Consider the following 26189-nt stretch of genomic DNA (forward strand, 5'->3'; position numbering starts at 1 on the left):
GGAATAGAGTGAAAGAAGTGGAACTTATCCCACATAGGATGAAAAACATGAAGTGACTTATATATGAAAGCTCTCCTTCCTTATTGTTTCTCAGAGCCACACACTAGTGGATTCACAAAAGGTGCAAAGCACCCTTAACTCACACACACACGTGACAACTAACCATGTCATGTGCAGGTGGTGCATGTGCAGTGGGTCGGGTCTAAAATAATTTATGACGTCAAGTCGTTAACAGTAACACATGTTGATGAGCAAGCAACTAATGGTTTGACTTGTCAGTTGTTTCTGATTAGTGGTTCGAGCTATCAATTTGTTTGGCACCAATAGTGGTTCCACTGATCAGTGGTTCGAGCCATCAGTTGTTCGGGTCATCAGTTGTAACACCCCAAAATCCGAATGTTATATTTTCCATATGTTCCTATATGACTTAGCATGAAATAAATAACTAGGCTATTTAACCTAGTTAAGTGTGTGGTTAAAAGTATTAAATGACGAAAGTAGTGAAAATTATGTTAAGTGACAAACACGAGGGGCTAAATGGAACAAGATGGAAGTTGGGTTATTAAAATGAAATATCACCACACACAAACACACACTTCATGTGTGTGTTCTTGAAGGTTTAGGAGCTCCAAAGAACCAAAAACCTAACTCAACTATAACCATCAAATTGAAGGGTGAATCAAGGCTTAAATTCACAACTGAACATGGATTAATGATCACCTTTATAAGGGGATCATAAGGTATGTCTTAAAATTTAGATTGGTGATTATGCACGAAGTGGGTTATGTTAGAAATCGCGAAATTGTATGAAATTGAGTATGAGTATGTGTTAGAATCATTATATAGGACATGGATTATGCGTGGTTTGAGATAATTTGATGGTTGGAGGTGAAACTCACTTCTAGTGGTGAAGATGGCTACATGGGTGTGTCACCCATGTCCAATCCTTATTCAAATCTTGTTGTGCTATGTTGTATGTAATGCGTTTTTGTTAGGTAGATTGAATGTGATATGAATTTGTTGATGTTTTGTGTTAATTGATGAATGAAAGGATGAAGTAGGAAGTAAAGCATGAAACACTTGTACATTATGCATAAATTGTGGCATGCACACCAAGTGTTTGATGAAATGCCTACATGAGATTAATAGATGAAATGGTATGCAAATAATGGATGAAATCGTATAATATGGGGATATGATGTATTTGATGATAAATAAACATGAGAAATCTATTTTTAGATGGAATTCATGTAGGATTTGGTTGGCCATGTTATTTGGTAAAAGTATGCATTAGAATATTGTACTCTATGTTGGAGTGGTATGATGTTTACTACATGTTTGAATAATTGCTTAATCAAAATTGATAAGTAAAAGTACTCTAAATGTGAAGCATATGAGATCATTAGAACAGGATGAAGTTAGAATGTTGTTGAGTTGTTAAGCATATGTCATGGTGTTAGTTGTAGAATTATGTTACTAGAATGAATGGAATTGAATATGTTTGGTGTGTGCATATAACTAGATGATCATGTGGTTGTATGCTTATTGCATCGTGAGTATGAAATGTATATAGTGTCATTAGTATAGTCTACTATAATGACATAGATGTATGAGGTTAAGTCGAAAGTTCATATGATAAATCGTTGACTTTCTGAAAGTCAACTATGCATAAGTAGCAATGTTAGACTTTTTGTCACAATTGTAATATTATAGAAAGTCATATGATGCGTGTTATATCCATATGTGTTATATGTGATGACGTGATGAATTATATGAGTTTGAAAAGATTGACTTGTGGAAATATGCCTTATGCTTGTTGGAATTGACTAATGAAAGTCAAATGTAAAACATGAATTTGATATGATCGTTAATATGTACAATCATGTATGCTAACAAGAATGTGAATGTGATGACATGAAAGTATAGGGATCATGTCAAGATGGATGGAAGCATGGAAGGCTAACGGGTCAAAAGGAGGTGAGGAAACTGATGCGAATACGAACACTTAAGGTACGTGATTTCCGGAATCACTTCTTATTTATAAATGAAGTTTGGTATGTTGTATATAGGGAACCAAGTAAGAATTTAGGTGTAAGCGTAAGTACCAAGATAAGTTCATATGAACTTTGTCTATCCTTAATGTAAATTAAGATGATAGTTTCATCGTGTTAATGGAATGTTCATTATGTTGCTGAATATTCATCATGTTAATGGAATGTTCATTATGTTGCTGAATGTTCATCGTGTTAATGGAATGTTCATTATGTTGCTGAATGTTCATCGTGTTAATGGAATGTGCATTATGTTGCTGAATGTTCATGATGTTAATGGAATGTTCATTATGTTGCTGAATGTTCATCGTGTTAATGGAATGTTCATTATGTTGCTGAATGTTCATCGTGTTAATGGAATGTGCATTATGTTGCTGAATGTTCATCGTGTTAATGGAATGTGCATTATGTTGCAGAATGTTCATCGTGTTAATGGAATGTTCATTATGTTGCTGAATGTTCATCGTGTTAATGGAATGTTCATTATGTTGCTGAATGTTCATCGTGTTAATGGAATGTTCATTATGTTGCTGAATGTTCATCGTATTAATGGAATGTGCATTATGTTGCTGAATGTTCATTGTGTTAATGGAATGTTCATTATGTTACTGAATGTTCATCGTGTTAATGGAATGTTCATTATGTTGCTGAATGTTCATCATGTTTGTTGGAAGTTAGTCGGTTATGTTTGTTTGTAATTGCATTGATTTGTGTTGATATGTTTGTAGATAAGGCTCAACTTACAAATAAGTGAATGTGACTTGTATGTATGTATGTATGTATGTATGTAGATATGGAACTGTAGCGTGTGTAAGTCGTCTGAACTTGTATGTACGTGCAAATGAATGAGATACTTATGAATGTACTTAGATATATGAAAGTGTATACACGTGTTGTAATCTAATGATTGTAGATCACTGGTATACGTATACGTGAAGATGTGGGTTTTCAACATGTTTGAGATTACGTACTCCTAACCATGTTACTATTGAGAATGAAATATATGGAGTGCAGGTATGGGAACGTCGGACCCTCGAGGAATTGATGTCGGACTCGAGTAAATAAAATTGAGAGAATGTTTCAATGGAATACCTTACGTAGTTAGAATGTGATATAGCCTTTTAACTATATGTATTAAATTATATATGATGTTACCATGTACTAACGTGTTGGTTATATATGGTGACCGCAGATTAGTCAGATATTCATGATGGACAAGTGAACGAGGATCAAGTTGAAGATCATGGATTGTACGGGAAAGCGGTCACGTTATTTGTAATCATTTGTTAACATAGTTACATTCAATAAATGATGAATGATGTATTTATGTTAGAAGGGTTGACCTAAACGGTATTTAAGTATGTTAGAGTAGTTAAAAGAAAGAAATTTTACGGTTCATTTTCCGCTGCGTCGTTTTGGGTTAAATCGTGAATAGGGTCTTTCATCAGTGGTTCACTAATCAGTTGTTACTAATTAGTACATTGATCATGTGTTGGTCTGCTCAATTGTTTTCCTTCATTAGTGGTTTCTAGATAAATTGTTTCATACATTGATTAGTTGTTTTCACACAGTTTAGCTGTTGAAACCATTTTTAGTCATGATCAAAACAATCAACATAATACATTGCATTGAAGACGTACAATATCATTTAGTTTTTCGTTTAACTTTTGACAAAACTGTTTCGACTCTGCTCACTCTATATACTAAGGTTTCCTTAGTAGCAAAACACACCTGAAAATACACAACATAGCACACAAAATCAACCACCAATCTGTTCATCTTTTATGTTCTTTTTTTTCAAGGTATACTTTCAGGTACTAGTTTAATTCCGCCAGTACAGTACAAATTGTTCCACCTGTCATACACTGGGAAACAAAACAAACGAGAGTTCTCTTGGGAGACTCGAAATTTGTTTTAAGGTTCTCGTGTCTAACATGGTCCTCAGCCAAACGTTTTCATATCCCAAATGTGTTCTTGTTTATTTCATTTATTCCAGTTTAATTTGTATTGTAGTTTATTGTTTCCTTTCAATTCTATATTGTAACTTTTTATAAAAGTTTTTTTTTTATTTCATTATATATATGAATGGTACAAAATTTTATTTTCATATTTGTTGTTAGTCTCTTCTTTAAACGTGTGTTGACTGATATACAATAAAATGCATTTGTTTGCTAAAACACCGCTTATAGACAAAATGTTTTATTATTAGTGACCAATACTTATTTTTTCATGAAGACAAGTCAACTAGTGATAATGGAGTTTTGTAAGTTTGTCAAATATCGATGTGAAAGGGTGATTTAAATTCGGGAAAATCAAGAAATTAGCCAATGATTAGACCCACACAAATCACGAAAATAGCCATCTGTAGCGTCTCTACACCCGATACACCACCTAGTGTAGCGTCTAAATGCTACAACCTTTTTATTTTTTTCCGACACGATTTTTAAATGGGCATAATGTTTTCATATGATAATATTTAAAAAAATACACTCAATTAAAGATGATAAAATCTCTTTAATTTGGTGTAATTTTGTTAAAAATATAATTATATGAAAAAGTTACGCCCGTTAAAAATTGTAGTGCTACAAACGGCTATTTTCGCGATTTGTGTGGGTCAATCGCTAATTTTGTGATTTTCCCATTAAATTACTTGGCTTCAAACTTTAGGTAGTCACGAGAATAATCTTGTTTTTACTAAACTTGTTGAGTTGTTGGTCAACATAAACTTATATGTAACAACCAAGTAAAGCGATCTTTTACCATAGTCAACAAAGCATTGTCCTTGAGGAAACACCAAGAGTGAGTCCAGAAAATAGTTCAAGGCGAGTAATAAATTAATAATAATAATTGGGAAAAAGTTCAAGTGGTCCGAGATTAATTTTGGAGTGATATGAATAATTCATGGGACATGTTGATTATGTACATAAAATATATAATAAGTCAATATCCACAACGACTAACACTGAATGAATTGTTTGATTTTTGTGACTAAGACACAATTATAAAGTCATATACTAACAATATTATCAAGAACTTGATTAGATATAACTTAAATGAGAATAATTGAGTGTGTTTGCAAACATATTATATAGTTGAAAAGATACGTTTAGAATATTTGGTTTCACACTCGTTGTGAAGCTTAGGGGAATGATACACTAAAAAGTTGATTTTTCCTACTTTAAGAAGAATTGTGATGATAATATGTGACACTTCTTATAAGTAGGAAGGAATAACATTTTGGTACTAAAACATTTTGGTCCTTATAAGTAGGCGTGTTCAAAAAAATCCGAATCCGAAACCGAACCCGAAATATCCAAAATTCCGAATCCGAATTATCTGAATTCAGATAGTGAATTTGGAAATTTTCGGATATTTCGGATATCCAATATCCGAAATCTTAAATTCTATTTTTAAATTTTTAAATATAGAGTTAATTACATAGTTAGTCCATGTGGTTTGCACAAAATAACATACTTAGATACTAATAGTTTAAAGAGTTAACTTCCGTTTTACTCCCTATGGTTTGATCACTTTAATGGTTTTGCCCAAATCATTTAAAAACAACCATTTTCCTCATTAATGTTTCAATCTTGTCGCCTGCTTGCTCCCCAACTCCAACTCCATCCATATTGTATGTTAACTGAAAGGGTATTTTTGTAATTTCAAGTTATAGCACAAAAAAATTTAGTACAAATAAATATAGCACAAAAAAATCCAATAAAAAAATATAGCACAAAAAACTCTAGTACAAAAAATATAGCACAAAAAATCCACGACCACAAAACCACCCCGTGCCCCGCGTTGTGAACGACGTTGTGTTTGGGGCTTGAGGATTTCCACCGGGCGTGGGGGCAAATATATGGGTGAGGTGGAGGTTCTTGATTAGTGGATGTAGTTTAGGTTTGTTTTGATTAGTTGATGTTTATTTTTTATTTTTTTTATTCTCTTTCACACTACTTTCCCACCTCATGCTTTTTTCTCCACGCCACCATCCTGACGTGGTTAACACGTGTCGCTCCACGCCCTTCCTTCAAGCCCCTCCATACCGTGTAGGGTTAAATTCAAAATGGTAGCACCGCTAGAGGGCTAGTTAATAGGTTGGGCAAACTTGATGGGAAAATCAAACGTGATCACGCCTAAATATATACAAATCATCTAGCTTTCAACGTTTACGTTTAAATATAGCAAAATAAAGTATCCAACCACTAGTATCTACCATCTAAACTTGCACAAATCTTGTCTATGCTTTCAAAGTTTTCATTTTCATCTTTAAGTTTGTATATATTTATTCCTGATTTTTCAAGTTTGTCACATCTATCCCTATAAAAGATCATTGCACTAGTGATCACGTTCCAAAAATTGCATAAACTTGTTCATGATTTATAGTTTATATCTTTAAGTTTTTATGTATCCCTGTAATAAATTATCACCCACTAGTGCCTAATGTATAGAATTACATAAACAGTGTTTTGATTTATAGTTTTCATCATTAAGTTTTTTCTAAAATCACACTATATTATCCTACCTTTTCAAATGTGTGACGCACATCCTAAAAGGGATGGCTAACTAAAAAATCTCCTTTAAGAGTATTCAAACACCAGACACTTTTGTGTTTAAAAGGAATTGGTCTGTAATAATGTCACTTAACGTCATTGGTCATTGACAGTCTCACCTTTGAATATTTCTCCTACCAGTCCAACCTTTCACCTATTTTTCCTCCAACGGTCCCCCGTTAAAAAAAACTTAATGGAGTTAAGTTTTTTTGTTTTTCCGAATTACAAACAGATGTTTTAGGGCTTTTGATCAGAATGACGATATGAGTCGATTGATGTAAAACTTACCTCGAAACGGTGCTCCAAACGACGGAAACAGTACTTCAATTCGGGTGTTTAAACTTCCAATTAACAAAAATCAAGTCGTTTGGAGTACCACTTCCAGGTAAGTTTTACGTCAATCGACTCGTATCGTCGTTCTGATCAAAAGCCCTAAAACATCTGTTTGTAATTCGGAAAAAAAACCTAACTCCGTTAAGTTTTCTAACGGGGGACCAGTGGAGGAAAAATAGGTGAAATGTTGGACTGGCAGGAGGAATATTCAAAGGTGAAACTGCCAATGACCAATAACGTCTAAATGAGATTATTACAGACAAATTTCCCTTTGTTTAATTGTTGATATAACTATTTCAACCTAACTCACTCTATATATTCTAAGGGCTTCTTAGTAGCAACACACAGTGAGAATATATAGATGAACACACTCGAAATTCGTTTTAAGAGACTTGTGTTTAACACGATCCCGAGCCAAATATTTTTTTTTTCTAGAATTCGTTTCCTATATTTTCATTTATTTCATTTCTAATTTGTATTGTAATTTACTGTTTTCCAATCAATTATATAATATAATTTTTAGAAAAAAATGTTTTTCTTTCATTTTACATACGAACGGTTGCCGCAAAATTTTATTTTCATTTTTTTTAGTCTGATCTTAACACACATGTGTTGATAGTATTAGGATCCTGTAAAAAGAACATTTTTCGTAAGTGTGAGAAGGTATAAAAATTGACATGTATGCATACTTGAGCATAATGTTTTAGGTTGTTTTAGCAAGAAAAACACCAAACAAAACAATTTAAGAGACAATACTATGAATTCTAGGCTTAAAACTCAAAACACCATACCAAAAACGTTAAGTAGTGTGTTTTAAGTGTTAAGCAGTGTGTTTTAGTTGTGTTTTAAATTTCACGCCCATAGTACGTTGCATTGTGTTTTAAATTGTTATGTTTGGTGTTTCTCTTGTCAAAGCAACTCAAAACATCATGCCTAAGCCCAAAACATGATGCCTACATGTCAATTTCTATGTCTTCTCACATTTCTTATGAAAAATATCACTTTTACTGGAAACTCACCCTGTCTTGATATGAAATAAAATTTACGGCATTTGTTTTGCTAAAACCCCGCTTATAGACAAACATATATATTTTATTTTTTAGTGACTTTTGCAAATTGTTTTTCCATGAAGACAAAGACAAGTGGTGTTTATGGAGTTTTGTGAGAGGAGGTATATAAATTTGTTATTTGTATGGAGTTTTGTGAGAGGAGGTATATAAATTTGTTATTTGTATGGAGTGTTGTGAGAGGAGGTATATAAATTTGTTATTTGGTTCGAATCTTGGCTTATTCTAGTCAAATTCTAATAACCCACACCCCTAGTATGTTATATGAGTTTTGTTACATATCCATGTGAAATGTAATACCATTTTCATAAAATAGTGAATTAAGCTTTGGGCTTCAAACTTTAGGTAGTCATGAGAATAATCTTATTTTACTAAACTTGTTGGTCAACGTATATGTAACACTAGTCTAAGTACCCATGTTTTACACGAGTGGCTACTCAAAAAAATATATACTTTAAGAGTGTTGACGTAAATATTTTAATTATATATACATTTATTATAAAGAATATATTTAGATTATCAACTCCTAATATAAACCAACTTGTTCTCCAAGTTTATTACCCCTATAAATAGTCCATGTATTCTATTGTGTATGACACATCCATTAATAATAAACATCTTTTCTCTCCCAATTATCTCTTCTCATCTTCTTGCTATTAGGCTTGTTCATAACACGTTATCAACACGATTGCTTTGGATCACACATCATAAGGTATATCATATTGTCTAATTATTTTATCATTATTTATTATTCTCACACATGATCCATATTGTAATCCGTACAATTTTGGATTGTGTTAAAGACGTGTTTTATTCTTCTCTTTAGTCTCTAAGAATAAAATACTTAATTATATCGTAACACACAGTTCCCGTGTAACCTCACCAAAGATTTCCATGGTGATTACAATAATTTTTTTTTTGTTAAATTTTAATATTAGAAAATAATAAAAAAAGGGCGTAAAAAGGGTGAAGCTTTATCGATGCTTTTAATGGTTTTTATGTTTTCCTATTTGTCCTTGCTTTCAATTCAGTCAGTGCTATTTTGTCAAGAGTACAGTGACTTAATTTTTTAGTGTGCTTCTTAAAAACTAAAACTTATGTATGATTTTTTTTTTAAAAAAACAAATAAGAATTACCTTTTTATTTTATATATTTGTTGTATATATACCACAAGATTATACGATATGTTATTCTGGTATGAACAAATACAAATAAAAATCATAATTGACTTTATTTAAATATAATTGCTTCACATTGGATGTTTGTACAGCTTCAAATTTGTGCACATTGTTATGTAAAGATTTTACAGTAAAATAATTGAATTGAATGAGTAGTAGTTATGATGAATTTAGAAGTTAGAACTGTTTTTCGACTTATATTTTGGTTATCTAAATTTTAGTTGTTAAGTACTTTAACTTCAGTAAGAATTCTTATATTGTTAAACCATATTTTCTTATATTATTTATTATCTTCTGCATCTTATGATACTTTGCTATTTTTTTTAATAAGGTAGATGTTGTTGCTGTCACACGGGGTTTAATATTAGGACCTTTTTAATATTATATGTATAATTTTTTCCTTTATTAAAATATAACGTTAACCAAATCTTGAAAATTTTTATATTTATTGGTTTACACTTCGAATAACATACATTAATGCATGTGTTTTGTTTTGTTTTTTTTTTAATATAGTTCTACCATGACAAATCTTGCAAAACTTGAATTTATGGCTTTAGATATTACTGGGAAAAACTATTTGTCATGGGTATTGGATGCTGAAATACATTTGAATGCCAATAATCTGGGTGAAACAATTAAAGAAGGAAATAAAGCAAGTACCCAAGATAAGGCAAAAGCCATGATCTTTTTACGTCATCATACTCATGAGGCTTTGAAAAGTGAGTATCTCACTATCAAGGATCCACTTGTCCTTTGGACCAACCTGAAAGAAAGGTATGACCACTAGAAAACGGTAATATTACCGAGAGCTCGTTACGAGTGGATCAATTTAAGGTTGCAAGACTTTAAGTCTATAAGCGAGTACAACTCGGCAATGTTTAGAATCACATCACAATTGATTCTATGTGGTGAAAATATTTGATACTACAACAACAATATCGTGAAAGGGGTTTCACCAAATATAGTGAATTAATATCATGTTTGCTTGTGGCCGAGCAAAACAATGAGCTCTTAATGAAAAATCATGAGACTCGTCCGGTTGGAGCAACCCCAATCCCTGAAGCTAATGTGGCAACATATAATGGCCAAAGTGAAAGTTACGGACGTGGTCGAGGTTATCATCGTGGTTGTGGTCGTGGACATGGTCGTGGTCGTGGTCATGGTCGTGGACGTGGCCGAGGAAATTATCATAGTGTTCAGTTTAAAAACAAAGGGACCCACCAAAAGTGGCATAATAATGAAAATAAATCCAGTGATAAAAAAATAAAAAGAAGGTGGGATCTTCATCGAATGCATGTTACCGATGTGGAAGTAACAATCATTGGTCGAAGACTTGTCGTACGGCCAAACACTTGGTGGAACTTTATCAACAATCCATCAAAGACAAAACAAAAGAAATAGAGACAAATTTTACATATGAGGTTGCAAATGTTGATAAAGACCATAATGATGCAACTAATCTGGATTATGATGATTTCCTTATTGAGCCAACTAACTTGGATTCTGATGATATCGTGGCTGATACCACCCAGTTGGATGCTTGCAATTTTCCTTACATATGAATTATTAGTTTTTAAGTGATGTTATTTCCTTCAGTTCTTTAAGACATTTTGTTTGAGTTTTGTTTTGGGATTTGTTATAGAAGCATATTAGACATTTTATTTATATGATTTTGTTTTGTTTTGAAGCATATGGAGTGTTTAACTAAGATCCCTATTAGTGGAGAAGATATATGTCTAATAGACAGTGCATCAACGCATACGATTCTTAAGAAAAAGAGTTATTTCTCTACTTTAACCATGAAAAAGGCAAATGTTGGTACTATATCTGGCAAATCAAAATTAATTGAAGGCTTTGGAGAAGCTTATGTAGTGTTGCCAGGTGGAACACCATTTAAAATAACCAATGCGTTATTTTCCCCAATGTCTCAAAGAAATCTAATAAGTTTTAAAGATGTTCGTTTAAACGGATATCATCTTGAGACTACATCTGAGGGACATGATGAGTACCTTCATATCACAAATATAAGTTCGGGTAAAAAGCATGTGTTAGAAAAGTTGCCCGCACTTGCCTCTGGTTTGTATTATACTAAAATTAATGCAATCGAATCAAATGCAGTCATAAACAAGAAGTTTATCGACCAAGAAAATTTTATCATATGGCATGACCGGTTAGGCCATCCCGGATCAACAATGATGCGAAAAATTATAGAAAATTCAGTTGGGCATTCTTTGAAGAATCAGGAAATTCTTCAGTCCAAGGATATTACATGTGTTGCATGTTCACAAGGGAAGTTGATTACTCGCCCATCACCAATGAAGGTGGGGACTGAATCCCTGATTTTTTTTTGGAAAGAATACATGGTGATATTTGTGGACCTATACATCCTTCTAGTGGACCATTTAGATACTTTATGGTCTTAATTGATGCATCAACTAGATGGTCACACGTGTGCCTACTATCAAGTCGTAATATGGCATTTGCACGACTACTTGCTCAATTAATAAGGCTAAGAACACATTTTCCCGATTACCCCATCAAGAATATTCGATTAGACAATGCTGGTGAATTTACATCCCAAACATTTAATGATTATTGCATGTCTATTGGGATAAATGTAGAGCATCCTGTACCTCATGTACATACACAAAATGGGCTTGCTGAATCGCTCATCAAGCGACTTAAAATGGTTGCAAGACCAATGATTATGAAATCAAAACTACCAGCATCTGCTTGGGGACATGCAATTTTACATGCAGCAACACTAATTCGCATCAGGCCAACGAGTTATCATACTTCCTCCCCGTTAAAGTTGGTTCTTGGTCAGGAACCAAATATTTCCCATCTAAGGATTTTTGGTTGTGCTGTATATGTTCCAATCGCTCCACCACAACGCACACAGATGGGGCCTCAAAGGAGGTTAGGAATATATGTTGGGTATGAATCACCATCAATCATTAAGTATTTAGAACCTACAACGGGTGATTTATTTACAGCTCGATTTAGTGATTGTCATTTTGTTGAATCAACATTCCCAACATTAGGGGGAGACAAAAAGCAGCTGGATAATAGTATTATTTGGAATGAATTATCATTATCTCATCTTGATCCTCGAACTAAACAATGTGAACAAGAAGTTCAAAGGATAATTCATTTACAAGGATTAGCAAATCAATTACCAGACGCATTCACTGACCCAAAGAGAGTGACTAAGTCACATATACCAGCTGTTAATGCTCCAGTTAAAATAGATGTCCCACAAGGACAACCACATATTGGTAATGAGTCTAATGCACGCCTAAAACGTGGTAGACCAATCGGTTCCAAAGATAAAAATCCTCGAAAGATAAAGGGAGCAAATAATGTAGATGGTCAAGTCGAGGTAACAATAACGCAAGAAAAGGAGTCTCCAGAAGAGACACTAGACATGATGGTTCTAGAAGAACCTCAGGTACCTGAAAACGAAGAGATCTCAATTAATTATATCATGTCTAGAAAGGTATGGAACCGAAGCGAAATCGACGTCGATGATAGTTTTTCATATAATGTAGCGCTACAAGTAATGGAAAACAATGAGGATCAAGAACCAAAATCAGTTGAGGAATGTAAACAAAGAAATGATTGGCCAAAATGGAAAGACGCGATAGAGGCCGAATTGAATTCCCTAAATAAACGAGAAGTTTTTGGATCTGTGGCCCACACACCAGAAGGTGTAAAGCCTGTTGGATATAGATGGGTTTTTGTGCGAAAACGTAATGAGAAAAATGAAATTGTACGATACAAGGCAAGATTAGTAGCACAAGGATTTTTGCAAAGACCTGGAATTGATTATGAGGAGACATATTCTCCAGTGGTGGATGCGACAACTTTTCGTTATCTTATTAGTCCGGTAATACAAGAAGGGATCGATTTGCGTCTAATGGCTGTTGTGACAGCCTACTTCTATGGCTCACTTGATACTGATATTTACATGAAACTTCCTGAAGGATTCAAATTGCCAAACTCATGTAAATCTAGTTCTCGAGAACATCTTTCAATCAAACTAAACAAATCATTATATGGGCTAAAACAGTCTGGGCGTATGTGGTATAATCGCCTTAGTGAGTATTTGTCGAAAGAAGGCTATAAAAATGATTCTGTTTGCCCGTGTATTTTTATAAAAAGGTCAGGATTTGAATACGTTATAACTGCCGTATATGTTGATGACATGAATATAATTGGAACTCCAGGGGAGCTTCAAAAGGCAGTTGAATACTTGAAAAAAGAATTTGAAATGAAAGACCTTGGAAAGACAAAGTTTTGTCTTGGATTACAAATTGAACACCTTAAGGGTGGAATCCTTGTGCATCAAGAAACTTACATAGAGAAACTACTAAAAAGATTTTATATGGAAAAATCACATCCATTGAGTACTCCAATGGTTGTAAGGCCGCTTGATGTAGAAAAAGACCCATTCCGACCTCCCAAAGATGGAGAGGAAATCCTTGGTCCAGAAGTACCATATTTAAGTGCAATTGGTGCACTAATGTTTCTTGCTAGTCATACACGACCTGATATATCATTTTCTTTAAATTTATTGGCAAGATATAGTTCATGCCCAACAAAGAGGCATTGGAATGGGGTAAAACAAATATTTAGATACCTTCAAGGTACAAAAGATATGGGTTTGTATTTTACAAATCAATCAAAAACAGGTTTGGTTGGTTTTGCAGATGCAGGGTATTTGTCTGACCCTCACACGATCTCAAACTGGATATTTATTTACAAGTGGAGGTACTGCAATTTCATGGCGTTCGGTAAAGCAAACAATCACAGCCACATCATCTAATCATGCAGAAATATTGGCGATACATGAAGCTAGTCGAGAATGCATTTGGTTAAGGACTGTAATACAACACATTCGTGGATCTTGTGGTATTTCTTCGGGAGATGAGGGACCAACAATCTTACATGAAGACAACGCAGCATGCATTGCTCAACTAAAGGAAGGATACATCAAAGGTGATAGGACAAAGCATATTTTGCCAAAGTTCTTTTTTACACATGATCTACAAAAGAATGGAGATATTATTGTTCAACAAATTCGTTCCAGCGAAAATTTAGCAGACTTGTTCACTAAATCATTGCCGACCTCAACATTCAAGAAGTTAGTTCATGGGATCGGGATGCGTCGACTCAAGGAGCTTAAGTGACCATCATCAGGGGGAGATAGTACGCGCTGCACTCTTTTTCCCTTAGTCAAGGTTTTGTCCCATTGGGTTTTCCTGACAAGGTTTTTAATGAGGCATCATTAAGCGTATGAAGTTGATAATCAGGGGGAGTATTATAAAGAATATATTTAGATTATCAACTCCTAATATAAACCAACTTGTTCTCCAAGTTTATTACCCCTATAAATAGTCCATGTATTCTATTGTGTATGACACATCCATTAATAATAAACATCTTTTCTCTCCCAATTATCTCTTCTCATCTTCTTGCTATTAGGCTTGTTCATAACAACATTCAAATATTAAGAGAAATGATAGAGAGTACAACAAATAATTGAAATACATGAATATCATAAAAATTCACAAGTCATTGAAGATCTCTTTATATACAACATTAGTTGTTTTATTTGTAGGTTTGCCTTTGTTGTCAAGCATTAGTAGCTTGACTCCATCTCGTGTTTTAACCCTTGATAAAGCTATGTACAATTACCCATGTATGAAAACTGGTGGTCTCAAGTACAAACATTTGTTGTGTTTATAACTTGACAAATTTGAATTTAGAGAAAGAAAACTAACTTGTTATGGTGTGAATGCCAAACTTGAAGCCATTCTAGACGTAGCACCACCACTACTATATTGTTTATCATCACTACGCCAAAATAGGGATACAGCCACACAAAAAAAGTGTGACTATATGTCTTTTGCCACACATATTTTTTTATGTCAAGTGTGACCAAAGCTCGAGTCATCATAGGTATCATACGGCCACACACACTTTTTAGTGGCCGTAGAACTTAAAAGTGTGGCTAAAAGGTACCAACATTTTTTTGTCAAAATCTAGTAGTTCCTCCATTAAGTGTGGCTAAAGGGTTGCAACAGCCACATGAATTTATTTTAAGTGTGACTGTTTCTATTGTATAGTCACATATATTTACTAAAAAATATATTTTAGCCACATCAATTAAACAAAAGTGTGGCAAAAGGGTTTTTGTAATCAAACATTTTGTCTATTAAGTATGGCTAAAAGGTAGCAAAGGTCACATGAATTTCTTGTAAGTGTAGCCAATTCTATTATTTAGTCACATGAGTTTATTGTACGGGTGGCTAAAAACTTTTACTAGTCACACAAAACACTTTTGTAATTTTAAATGTGGCAATTGTATAACCTTTGATCACATGAACTTGTTGTAAGTATGGCCATACCAATTATAGAGTCACTATAAACTTTGTATTAGACACATCAATTAAAACAAACTGTGGCAAAAAGCTTGTTGTAATTAACCAAATGGTCCATTAAGTGTGGCTAAATGGTATTAGTGGCCACACGAATTTAATGTAAGTGTGGTTATTTTTATTATATAGTCACATGAACTGTAAGTGTGATTGTTTCTATCATAAAAGCCAGTTTTTGGTTTCGTTTTAAAAGATTGAAAACTAAAATCAAACAATTAGCATTCACCCTTCACATCATCTTACATAACAAGTTAAATCAAGTCAATTCACCAACTAAAATACATTTTAACAAAATAATCCACAATAATAACAATAGCACTGGAAGCAGGAACATAACTACTAAGCTGGAACTGCACAGTAAACAAGTGTTTAGTCAACCGGAAATAACCGGGTCACCTCTATGCCGGTTGTTCCGACCCTGAACCAGCTGCTGGTGGTGTAGCCGGTACTGTGCTTGTGGACCCGTTGTCAACCGGTGGTGGCACGCCCCATCTGCCATCAGATTCAAACGGCTCCAAAACATGAACGATTCCATCAGAAAGCCCTAATGAAAATTGATTTGGTTCTTGTGGATGAGCCGCAATCACCATGGGGTGCACGTTAAGGTTACTGACAATACATGAGTTTTTGTCAAACATCAAAAATCAAGATTTCTTTCTCAAAAGAACCAAACTGACATATATGTTTCGGTTATTAACTTATAACTTATTATACCTTGTAAGATACGCAAAGGGGTTAATCTTGCATCGAAGGCGAAGGTGAGAAGCAGTGAACACGCAAACGGTTGCATCGAAGAAACTTGCGTATATCAGTTCACTATCGCATGAAAAGGTCGCACGCGATATCAGGGCTGAATTTTCACGTTGAATCCACTGTTACATTTATCATATATTATAAAGAAAATGAATAAAAATATTACCTGTTTTACGCATTCTAGTTTTGTTGTTTCATAGATGGCGAGTTGAGTCTCGTGAACAAGAAGAAAATGGGCCTGATCATGATGAAACTGCACACGTGTGTCGGATTGTGGTGACGGTGTTCTCCCTGGTGGGAGTTGAACGTATCGTGTCTTTTGTTTTTCCCATCCATCCGAACTCCATACACAAATCTAGTTGATAAACAAAAATATCATAAATGTACAAGAGTTTAAACAATCAAAAATGGAAACGAATTTTTCATGAACTTTACTAACCTGAGCATTAGCGCCAGATGAGACAAGCACAATTAGCACATGAGAAAAGGCGAGACCAGATATACGTTTGTCCTTTAAGCTTGCTTTTAACCTTCACAACAAAAATGGTATTCGTAATATAAATCGAATTGTTGAGGCAAAAATTCAACAAAAAAGTCAAAACCTAAGAGGACTGTTGGTCTGTCTGACCTCAAATGTCAAACAATAAGAAAACGTCACCTTGAATGTCATCATATTGAACAAGGATATCTTTCCTCCAGATGCAGACATAACATACGAATCGTGTTTAGACAAAGCAAAGCACGCAACGGATTCTTCAGGGTTAGTCTCCGCCACATCATTCGTCATCAAAAACCCACTTGAAGGTTGCCATAATTACGGTGAAACGCCAGCTGTCGCCTGCAGTAAAAAACCCACATATAAAATCTATCGCGCTACAAACTTTTGGTTTAAAAATATTTTAATCACTATTCACCTTGCCACTTGAATTATGCTCGTTACGCTGCCATTTCCATAGCAAATGAATAGCGTTTGATGCTAACGCTAAAAGAGCATTTCCCGAATTTGTATATATCAATCTTGATATCTGTAGATTCAACAAACAAACCCCACCATTAGTTCCGACACTATAAAAAAAGAGCTGTATCATTATATAATAATATAATTATACCTTCGTTACTCTCATGTTCTCGGGGAGCTTCAGCGATCAACATTGCAAAGCTTCGTTAATCTCTGATAGTTTCCAAATCTTTGATTTGTCGTCAGATTCTTCCACAATCCTAGGTTTCACATTCGGCAAGCTTCTCGCATCCCCGTTCTACATCCACCGTACTTTAATTACTAAACTGACACTCAGACTATGAAGTACGAATATCTAGTCAAAGTCAAACACTAGCACTAACCACTGCAGAGATGGATCCAACGGATGCAACCCGTTCTGCTAATGCCGCACTACTAGGAGCCACAGCAGATAACGCGTTTATTGTAGGCTGCAATTTATAATAACATAATTAGAGAATATATAGTTATATAATAAACATAACAAACATCTAGAAAAATATAACATCTACCTTTGCAGCTTCAGGAGTTCTTGAGGCAGAACCATCTACCTTAACCGCCCCTTCACTCTCGTTCCATTCGACAATGTGTGATTCCCCGTCTTTGCTTGTCCCACATTAGAAAAGCCTGAAATTATTCCAAAACGTTAAAACTCAAAAAGTTGTTAAAAAAAACCTTTAAGAACAGCGAGAACGTGTTGATGAACCTTGTTACGTCAGCACTATATGCCATCGTAGTGCACCAACGACTGGGTGCTTCATAATCGACACGCGATCCCATGTTATCGTATAACCATGCTTTTATCTTTCCATCAAGAGCCGTTGAAAATATAAACTAAATATTATCTTTCCATCACGTGACTTTAACGTTTGAAAATCACCAGGTTTGATTTCGTGAATCAAGAGTGATAACTGCAATTGAAGTAGCGTTGTTTGAATCAGATAAAAAAACTAACACATGTATGTGAGTTTAGCGTTTGATAATCACTAGGTTCGATTTCGAAAGGCGAAAAGTGATAACGACAATTGAAGAACAGATTCTCAACTGTTAAACTAGTTTCGACTAACTTCAACCTCGCTATCAGTTATAATCGCTGTATAAATCATATCAAAACCTAAAACATTCATGTAAATTTACTATGTTCCCGAGTCATTTAACAGGGGAGGGGAGGGGAAGGAAAATTTTCTCTCCTAATCTCTCCAATTTGGGAGGATGAATATATGGTCATATTTGGTCATATTTTCTTCCCTTTTCCCTCCCCTCCCCCTGTTAAATGAAACTCGGGAACATGTTTTTTCATATTTTCATCTCTTTTCCCTCCCCTCTCCCCCTGTTAAATGAGTCTCGGGAACAGAAATATAATCACTGCATTAGATTTTGAAAGCGAGAGTAATAACAAATTCAAAGTTACATATTCATCCATCAAACTCTGGTTCCAACTATCATACGTGTAATCGCTGTATTAATCATATCAAAACCTAACACATTCATGTGAATTTAGCGTTTGAAATCACTAGGTTTTGATTTCAAAATTCGAGAGTTATAAAAACTGAAATTGAAATAGAGATTATGAAATTCAATATACCTGTGAGCTGTTGTGGCAGTAGAGGAAGCTGAAGGTATCTTCGCCATTGACGGAAGCGAAAGCTCTGGTTGTTCCACGATAGTTTGTTTGGGAGAAGAAAAGAAGTTTCTCCTTATTAGCTTTTTTTAAAAAGTTATTTTAGGTTTGACAAACAAATTTAGGGAAGAAAATAGATGGAGATGAATACAAAAAATTTTGGGGGGAGTTTGAAATTTGGAAGCAGAATTGGGTTGGAGGGAGTTTTTTAGGTGTGAAAATGTTAGGAGGGAAACCATTTTCTGATTCTAAAATTTTAACAAACTACTAGGTTTTTCATGCTTTGTGACGTTTTTTGCCGACATTGGTTCGGTTCATTATGGCACTGATAACATACGAGCATTTAGTATAACAGCCGAAATAGATAAAAACGAATATATGTGCGAATACAACTTAATTTTGGACTAACTTTATACAAATTATGATAGTAGCAACTGACAATGATTTTACCAGTACTGTGTTATCCAGATATTAATTAATAGATAATAAACGAGCCGAGCCGAGCCCAAGTCGAGCTTGAGCTTGAGCTTGAGAAAATATAAACGAGCTCAAGCCCGAGCTCTCATAAGTTAATCGTGCTCGAGCGCGGCTCGGATCGTTTGCACCCCTAGAGTAAAATAAAATTACTATTTATATTAATTAAACATTGATTACTATTTACACTAAAAAAACTTTCCGTTCAAAAAAAACTTTATTAAAATGACTTTATCAACATTTAACGCTGACTTGAAGAAAAGACCAAATCATTGAGACAGTGATTTAATATAAGATTATAGATAGGAGATCAGATCTCTAAAGTGTATTAAGCTATTAATTCATTGGGGTACCTTGGATACGTAGGAAATACATAACTTAAAAATTATAAATAAAATTTATTATAACGCTTAATCGTTTAAAGGCAAATGTCTGAATCATTAAGTGTTGAACTAGTAAGAAGTCCGAACCATTGTCCATTGTGATTCATTAAGTCCCAATATGGTCTGTTGATATATTTTGATCTACTATGGTTCATTGTGATCCATTGAGGCCCAATATGGTCCATTAACACATATATGATCTAGTATTGTTCATCGTTATCCATTAAGGCCCAATTTTCTCCATTAAGACATGTATGATCTATTACTGTTCATTGTGGTCCATTAAGATATGTATGATCTAACATTGTCCATTCTGATCCATTAAGGCCCAATATGGTCCATTAAAATATTTTGATCTACGATTATTCATTGTGATCCATTAAGGCCCAATATGGTCCATTTACACGTGTTTGATCTACTATAGTCCATTGTGATGCATTAAGGTCCAATATGGTCCATTAAAACATGTATGATCTACTATTGTTCATCGTGATTCACTTAGGCCCAATATAGTCCATTAAGATATGTATGATCCACAATTGGCCACTGTGATCCATTTTGGCCCAATATGGCCCATTAACACATATATGATCTACTATTGTTCATCGTGATCTATTAAGGCCCAATTTGGTCCATTAACACATATGATCCACTATTTGTCATTGTGATCCATTAAGACCCAATATGCTCCATTAACACATATATGATCTACTATAATTCATGGAGATCCATCAAGACATGTACGATCTAATATTGTCCACTATGATCCATTAAGGCTCAATCTAGTTCATTAGAAATATATGATTCACTATTGTCCATATCCATTAAGGCCTAATATGGTACATCAACACATATATGATTAGGGATAAGCTCGGTACCTGTACCGAAAATGTTCGATACGGTACAGGTACCGAGATGGTACGAGTATTTGAAAGTAAAATTCCGTAAAATACCGATACCATATCGAACTAAAACTACTCGTACTGAAAACACCAAAAAGTGGGTACTGAATCGGTACTGAAAACAATTTTTTAGGGGAAATTCGGTACGGGTACTAATATGCATATTAATTTATTATTTAGAAGAGAATGAGTAATAAAAAAGTTAGTTTAAAATATATAATATTTAATAATAGTTTGAATTTTTAAATACGTAGTAAGATTTTTTTTGTTTTTTAATACTAAATAATTTAATTTTTTAAATGAGAATATTATTTGAGAGGGAAGTTTTAGTATGAGATATTCTGGGGGGAAATTTTAGTATGAAATATTTTGGGGAATTTTTAGGATGAAATATTTTAGGGGGAAGTTTCAATTGGGTTGAAATATTTTGGGGGGAATTTTTAAAGATGTAGTAAGTTTAACATTTGGTCATACTTTTTTTTCCGTGACATTTGATACCATTTCGTCACACATAATAAACAAAGTGATTATGGTGTGACGAATATCTATGTAAAGCCACATGAAATTTTGTAATTTTAAGTGTGGCTATTGTCTATCTTTGGTCATACAAAATAATATACGTGGTCATTTGTATTAGCTTTTAACAACGTTTTCAAACATGTAATGTGGTCGTAGATCATATTTGGCCACACTTTTCCAGTGTGACTGTTTTTTCTTAACATATGGCTAAAGGTCTCGAATATATCTGTTTTTAGTCACATGCAACAAATATTGTGGTTGTAGATCATATTTGGCCACACGTTGCTAGTGTGGCTAATAAAAGTCATTGTTTTTTTTTTCTTAAAGTGTGGCTAAATGTTTTGAATACATGTGTTATTAGTCACATGAAAACAAATATTGTGGTCGTAGATCACATTTGACCACACTTTGCTAGCGTAGCTAATAATTGTCACAATTTTTTTCTTAAAGTGTGGCTAAAAGTCTCAAATACATGTACTTTTGGTCACATGAAACAAAAATATGTGGCTATAGATCACCTTTGCCCACACATTTTCGAGTTGTGGCTAATACATGTCACATAATTTTCTAAAAGTGTGGCTAAATGTTCTGAACTGGTATACAATTGCCACACTAATAATATAATGTGTGGCTAAAAGTGTTTTAAAATGTTATAAATGACCTTTAGCCACACAATTTTTCAAATGTGTGACTGGGCGGTTTTGCCAAAAGTGTGGCTGTAGCCTACTTTTGACGTAGTGCATTGAAAGGTATAATAATATCAAACATCTATCTATTATACTAAATGAATTCTCTTAAGCCACAAGATTTATTCTTAACCAATCATTTTGATGATATAGACACTCTCTTAGGCTAGAGAATTCTCTTTGAGCGCCAAACCCTTTTCCTCTATTTTCCTTTCACGCGGCTTCTTAGACACGCTTTACATCCGTATCATTCAAAAACCCTAATTTTCTTTAATCCTCCTGAACATCTATCCTTTTTCCCCTATTTTCTTTCATCAATCTCCCGTTTTTATCAATGACGACTTCATCTATTGAATTCATCTATGTTGATTTCCTCAAATCCTGGTATGTTCATGTAACCCTAGATTTTATACACCTGCTCTTTGTCTTCTTCATCTCACGTGCTCCTCTTTGTCTCTCGGCGACGATCCGGTTTCGATTTTTGAATTTATTGAATTAGGTATGAACTTTCTTTTTCTAATCTTTACTCCTTTAGTTACATGGTTCTAATTTAGTTCTTTCTTTCTGATTTGAAGGAGGTAAAAAAACCCGATCGTTTGATTGCTAGCAACAATAAATGTAGAACATCAATTTTTTTTGAAGATTAAAACCCTAACTGTCAATTTGGTTCTCACCATATTCTTCAATCTCTAATCAAGGTGAGTTTTTTCTTGGATGATTTGTGTTTCATATATGTATAATCTGTTGGACTCTGTATGCTCAAGACACATATTAAATTGATGTGGCTAGTACGTTATGATCCAAGTCGAGTCATACCCAATAACAAGCTAGACAAACACTTATATTATTTATTTGTGATATGATCAAACAAATAAATATTAACACTTACAATATTTAGAAATTGGTTTTCTAAATAATTACACTTGAGAAACCAATAAATTATGTGGATAATTTATTAGGAGAGAATATATTATTTTGTTATTTAATAGGTTAAATAACAATTTTAAAAGGGTGCATAAAGTCTTGAAAACATATAGTGTTTTATTTTATAAAAGTTATAAAATAAAAAAGACTTTATTTAATAAAATAAATTTGATTTTTTCTTTTAAAAACACCCACATGGGGCCGGCCCCCCTTTCTCTCTAACCAAAGAAATTGGTCCAATAGTATTTCATGCATTTGCATGTGTTTTCATTGGGTGGTCTTCCCTAAAGATTTTTGCCCAACTATCTTTCATACTTTTGCATGTGGAAGAAGCCTCTTGATTGGGCAAAAAGGAGGTGGCTCTTCTCTCATCTTTTATATATTTTTGTATGACAAAAATATGAAGACAAAAGAGATAATCTCAAGGTGCAAGACTTGTGTTCTTGCTCTCTAAAAATCGGTCATAAGAGGGTGTTTTTCAAGTGTTCGGTTTTGATCTTTGGTGTTAAAATCCTAGCTAATCTCAAGGTGTTTGTTGGAAGCTTGGGGTATACAAGCTTGAGGTCTTCTACTCTTGAGGACAACCATTTCAAGAAGCATCATCCGTTTCATCATCCTTGTACTCCAAGAAGGTAGTTTTCTAAACACCCTACGCTTGTATGATAGTATGCATCTTCATATATGGATCCGGGTTTTGGGATTTTACTTATAAATGAAGTTTACATAATAAAAATAACATGTTTTAAACATTATTTCCGCTGTGTTTTTTATTTCATATGGATGAAATTACTTTGATAAACATGTTAAAATCCCAACAATGGTATCAGAGCCGCTTATATGAATGCATGCTTCAATAGATTAAAAATTTCGGGTTTCGGGTTTGAATAAAACCCCATGGCCGAAAATTTTAATATGGTTATCCCTTTGTTTTTCAAGATTATTTTCTTATATGCATAAGGAAATCTTGAAAAATTATTTCATATGGATGATTTGTTTGTTTGGTCAAAAAATACCTTTTCGGTTTTTTGTTCATAACCGAAAATGGTTACAAAAGGGAACCATTTTTTTATGCTTCTTGAAATTAATAAATATATATTTGGATATATATTTTGGTGCATATGACCTAGCCATGACCTTGTGTTGAATGATTGTGTTGTTATTTATTATTTCAATGGGTTGTAATAATTATTTTTGTTTTTCCATTAGAAGATATGTAATTTATTTATTTTCATTTGGTATGTAAAATAAATAGATTAGGTGCATTTTATTTTACTAGAAAAATTGTATTAGGATATATTTTGTAAAAGAAGATGCACATAAAAAAATGCGGTTTTGGTTTGGACCATAACATTCGGTCCAAAGAACTTCATGGTTCTTAACGGGATTTTAACCCGATAACCAAAACACATTTTTTTTGAAGTCCAAAGGAATTTGGAGCCGAATATAAAAGACTTTTGGAAGCCCAAATAAGGTGGAGAAATCACAACACAAGAAGGAGACTTGAAGCATTTGGATGCGGGATCAAGTGGGAGTCAATCGACACATTACTTGTGTCATTTTTCACCCCTTAGGAAGGACCTTTTGGCACACTTGTTTCGGCTAACAAGTGTTGTCAAAATAGTTGGCTATGGTTATGCACCTATTGTTATGAATGATGTGCTTGTTTGGTTGTTTATTTTGTTGTTTAGAAGATATGTCGATATGCATGACTTAACAAACTAATAATCAACAAAAAGCGTAAAATTGGTTCTTAACAAAATCATTAAAATGGTTAATAAAAGGTTTTATTAAAAATTAATGATTTTATAATAAAATGGGTTTTATTAAAAAGAACCTTGAAAATTAGTTTTCACTAAAGTACCATTGATTTGAATGCATGAAAATGTATGGTACATAATATTTTCTAAACTAGAATTTTGAAATATTAAAAACCCTTTTATAAAACAAGTCAAACACCATCCTTTTATACAACACTCGAAACCCTTGGGAACTCTTATTGTGGGATAAAGGTCACCTAACCACATTTGAGGGAACTTGTATGTTCGAGGTGGGTTTACCATGTTTGTGGGATAAAGGTCACCTAACCACTTATGTGTATAAACTCACACGTGTGTGTAAGTTGGACGACTTGATATGGAAACCATGAACTTAGGGTCACCAAAGCATGGGGAACAAAGGTGTTGATGGGATTAAACATGCCAACTAAACATAAAGATGTTTAACCGATCCCATATGGCTAGAAATTGCAAAGAGTTGCAATTGTCAAACGTTGACTACCTTGTTAATTTAAATAGAGGGATAAAGGTCACCTAACCAATATTTAAATGTAACTTTGGATTCTAGATTTAAATTATTAATTGTCTTTAAGACACAAAAGGGTATTAATGATTAAAATATAATAATATCGAAAATACTAAAATTGAACTTGTTAAATTTTGTAGATGGCCGCTAACAATGCAAACCCGACTAACCAAATCGTCAGAAACCTATCACTAAGAACCATCCTAGAAAAGGATCGTCTCAACCATAACAACTTCATGGATTGGTTTCGAAACTTGAGAATCGTTCTCAAGCAAGAGAAGATATCCTATGTGTTGGACGATCCTATTCCCGATGAACCTAACGTGGAAGATGTGGAAGCCTACAATGATTGGGTTAAGTACACCGAGGACTCCATGCAAGCCTCATGCCTCATGTTGGGAACTATGATTCCCGAAATTCAAAAGGATTTTGAACATCACGGGGCATACGACATGATTACCTAGTTAAAGGAAATGTTCCTACAACAAGCAAGGGTAGAACGCTTCGAAACTGTTCGGGCGCTTCATGCATGTCGAATGGAGGAAACCCAATCGGTTTCATCTTATGTTCTCAAGATGAAAAGCCACATTGATCGCCTAGAACGGCTAAATTGTCCCGTCTCTAAAGAGTTGGCTACGGATTTGATCCTCAACTCTTTAACAAAGAAATTCGAAAGCTTTGTAATGAATTACAACATGAATGGATGGGACAAGAGCATTGGTGAGCTTCATGCAATGCTCAAAACGGCCGAAGCAAGTATGGGCAAAAAGGCTTTACCCGTCCTTGCGATCAATGAAGGAGGCAACAAGAAGAGGCCCCACCCCGACTCTAAAGCAACTTATGCTAAAAGAAAGGGACACGTCAAGGGAAAGGGAAAAGGAAAAGCTAAAGCAGAACTCGCCAAACCAAAAGAGAAGAAGCAAAAGGTTGCTACGAATGACCCATGTTTTAAATGTGGTGAGATAGGACATTGGAAGAGAAATTGTCCGACCTATCTCAAAGAG

The 26189-nt window shown here is 34.0% G+C and overlaps 1 long non-coding RNA gene and 1 pseudogene across 2 annotated transcripts; one reads left to right on the top strand and one right to left on the bottom strand.

Annotated features, from left to right (window-relative positions):
• The first annotated feature begins 613 nt into the window (after window positions 1–613).
• On the top strand, window positions 614–3454 carry LOC110902867. 2 transcript variants are annotated; one of them, XR_002571475.1, is made up of 3 exons: window positions 614–740; window positions 1922–2010; window positions 3244–3454. It is a non-coding gene; the product is annotated as an uncharacterized LOC110902867 (long non-coding RNA). The 2 variants fall into 2 exon arrangements; XR_002571476.1 differs by having other exon boundaries at window positions 1927–2010.
• A 12386-nt stretch (window positions 3455–15840) lies between these two features.
• Window positions 15841–18107, bottom strand: LOC110901129 (annotated as a pseudogene).
• Between the last annotated feature and the right edge of the window lie 8082 nt (window positions 18108–26189).

This window comes from Helianthus annuus, chromosome 13 (assembly GCF_002127325.2).
Source record: "Helianthus annuus cultivar XRQ/B chromosome 13, HanXRQr2.0-SUNRISE, whole genome shotgun sequence".
Taxonomy (NCBI): domain Eukaryota; kingdom Viridiplantae; phylum Streptophyta; class Magnoliopsida; order Asterales; family Asteraceae; genus Helianthus; species Helianthus annuus.